We start from the raw sequence: 3,733 nt of genomic DNA on the forward strand, positions 1-3,733 counted from the left end.
TTCTGGCTAGGAAAAAGGGGGCGGGCCCCCTGTCCAGCTGCCGATTGGTTGCCCTCGGCCGTCATTTGGGGAAAAGAGGCGGCTTGGGCACCGAGGGGCTGGTTTAGTGGGCGGAATTTGAATATTAAGGATTAATGGGCCCTTGCGGATGCTGGGGCAAGTGAAGGCCTAGGCATCGGACTTCTGTTTGCACCGCCCTCCCGAGGTCGTTGACGCGCTGCCTACAAACGCACCAAGTACGCTGCAATAAGTGTTTCACTGCACCCGCATTTTCTCATTACCACCACCTTCAGTAGAAGCAGCAAAGTTGCCTGCCCTGGAACCTGACGTCGGTCCTGCCGAAGGACCTTGGTTTAAGGGGCCTATCCATTGCACTTTTTCATCTGAGCTTGCCATGAGCCACACTCTCATAGGGGCAGGGAATAAACTGACAACGAATCGCAGCTCTGGCCTTCGTGAAACTCTGGTGGGGGAAAAGAGTACATGCTAAGGCTGCATGAGACTTGTCATTGTTGGATCAGATGTTTTGGTGGAGGTGTAAAAAATGGGCCGTGAGAGCACAGAGGAAGCAGCGCTAAGCTCTGCCTGGAGGAAAGAGGGAAACTTCCTAGAAGAGATGATTTGGGAGCTATTTGGGAGCCAGCAATTGTGTTTTAGACAAATAAGAGCATGAGAAAAGTTTTAGCCAATGAGGTGTTCAGGACAAGACTGTTTGTCAAGGCGAACTTACACTGATTCCGGGCATCATCCAATTCATCCAATGCTCCTTGTGCTAGTTCTATGATTAATAAGGAAACTTCTGATTCCGAATAGCTATTTATTACTGATTAAACAGCTGCTCTGTGCCAGGCACTGTTCCAGGTTCTGGGTGCACAGTACTGAACAAGACAGCAAACTAACATTCTTGTGTGGAATAGTCATACTAAACATACAAATAAATAAATCGTATAATGTCACATAGTGATAAGGGCTTTGAGATAGCCAAAACAAAGGTGAATGGGGTGCCATTTAGATATCCACAGGCTTTCGCCCTCATTTTATTCCCCCATGTGGATATCTGGGGAGAGAGCATTTCAGGCAAGTTCAAAGGCCCCGAGGAGAGCCTATAACTGGCATATTAAAAACTAAGGAGGAAGCTTATGTGGCTAGAGAGAGGTGGGGTGTGTAGTTGGAGAGGCAGCGGGAGCCACCCTGGGAACTGGGAGTTTATTCTAAGATGAGAAGCCCTTGGAGAATTTTGAACCGGGAGCCGACATCAGCAGATCTATGTCGTAGGTGCAATGTGGAGAACCATCCATGCTGGGACAAAACTAGGAGCAAGAGCCCAGTCAGGAGGTCCTGACAACAGTCTAGGAGAGCTGATAGTGACTTTAACTAGGGTGGTAACAGTAGAGGTTCTGAGAAGCCGTGAGATTCAAGCTATATTTCACAAATCATGCAGAAAGGATTGGCTGTAGGGTATAAAGAAAGAGAAGAAACAATGAAGATTCCTGAGTTTTTGGCCTGAGCAACGGAGTAAATGGGTGCCTTTCACCACGACTGGGAAGACTGTAGGAAAAAGCACATTTTTGCAAATACGGATCAAAAATTCTGTTTTGGCCATGTTAAGTTTGGGGTGTCTATTAGACGTGCAAGTGAAGACGTTGAGTAGGTGGTTGGGTCAACAAGCAGTCAACAAGTCAACGAGTTGAACATCCAACTCAAGAAGCTATAAAAGAAACAGCACCGTAAACCTGGAGAAAATAGAAGAAAAATGAGGATGATCAGAAACTGATGAAGCAGAAACAAATGAAAGAGAGAATCGAGAATATCAAAAGCTGATTCGTTGAAAAGCTGAAAAACAAAAGCCAACCCTCCAATAAGCTAAACATAAGGGGAGAATAGACGAGTCAAATATATTAGAAAGGGAAAAGAGCTACAGCCTACAGATACGCTATATTATACAACAGATGATAGATAAAATATATACAGTTCTAAAAGTATGTCAGTAAGTTGGAAAACATAAGCAAAATGAATAAATCCCTAGAGAAGCACAGCTTACCAAAACTGACCCTAGAAACAGAAAATCTGGGTAGAACTTTTATCACCACAAAGCAATTGACTATGTACTTTAAAAATCTACTACCCACCATAAAAAGCTCAGAGAGCTTTACAGATGAGTTCTACCAAATCTTTAATAAGTGAGTAATTCTAATCATAAACGGAAAAGAAAAAAAAAAACTCTCCAAATTTATGAGACTCATGTAACTACTATAACAACAAACCAATGAAAGTGTGATGCAGGATGTGGAAATAGATGTAAAAATTCTAGACAAATCAACTGAATCCAGCAGTGTATAATGATATAACCAAGTTGAGTTTTATCCTAAGAAGGCAAGGATGGTTTAAAATTAGAAAATCAACCATAACAGATTTATGGGGAACAAATTATCTGATTATTTCAATAGATGCAGAAAAAGCATTTGATAAAATTCAACACCTACTTATGATTAAAAAAAACACAACATAGAGAACTATGGACAGAAGGGAACTTCTTTAATCTAATCAAAGGTAGCTATAAAAAAAAACTTAGAGCAAACATCAGATTTTATGGTGTTAAGTGGAAACAAGGCAAGAAACAAAACAAGATCTACGGTGCAACATCATTCTTGTAAAATAAAACACATGTATGCTTCTTCTCCCATTCTCTTTTAAACTTCATCCTCAGAGTTTCATCATAAGAAGAAAGACCCATTAATCCCAGATCGATTCCCTGGTTGTTAGGATGCAGACATGGAGATCCAGCCAGTATAAAAAGCCGGAAAAAGTAATGGGGGAAAAAAAGATTCGACTCACTCTAGCTACGAAAATTATAAAACAGTTGGGAATAAACTTATAAGAAATGCCAAAAACCTATGTTAAAAAAAAACTATAAAACTGTACTGAAAAACATAAAAGAAGACTTGAAAAAAAATAAAAGCTACCATATTCCAAGAAGGGAAAAGTCGAAATAATAAAGATGTCATTTCTTCATAAATTACTCTGGAAATTCATTGCCTGAGTCAAAATCTAAGAGTTTTTATAGACTGTAACAAGTTAATGCTAGATGGGGAATAGTAAGTATACGAGACTAGAAGTCAAGACATTATTGAAAGAGAAAACCAATGAAGAGAGTCTTGCTAAATTCTTAGTTTGAATAAATAGGACTTAAGTGATAAAATTTCACTCTTGCCATTGAAGAGTAGAAAAATATACTAGAGCTTAAAGTATTCACAAGTAGAATTAAAAATGTGCTATTTAAAAATGAGACCATAACATTTTTAAAAAATTTTTTTGCAGTAAAATTTATTAATATTTATATATTTCTAATTGACATTTAAATTTATATTCCTTAACATGAGGGAAAACTTCTCTTCTATCTTCAGAGTCAAAATGACAGAGTGGAAATATCCTATGTAGGTCTGTGGTAGCTCTTATGCGCAGATCCCTCAGACATGCTGGTGTGCAGTTTGGGTGTTTTTTGTTGAGTTTTATATGTTCAGCTTATTGTCATTTCAAGGGGAGAGATCTGGGAACGTCTCTCACTCCGCCATGTTTAATCCCTATAACATTTTTTAAATGGGTTCCATGAAAAATGGGACTGCAGATGATAAAAACCAGGAAAATGTCATAGAGTTAGCAATAGACAGAAAACCAACAACCAGAAGGATTTTATTGATATGATAGATAGAGTGAAAACTTGTACTCCATCTGT

The sequence above is a fragment of the Pteropus alecto genome, unplaced genomic scaffold, assembly GCF_000325575.1.
Source record: "Pteropus alecto unplaced genomic scaffold, ASM32557v1 scaffold396, whole genome shotgun sequence".
In the NCBI taxonomy this organism is placed as follows: Eukaryota; Metazoa; Chordata; class Mammalia; order Chiroptera; family Pteropodidae; genus Pteropus; species Pteropus alecto.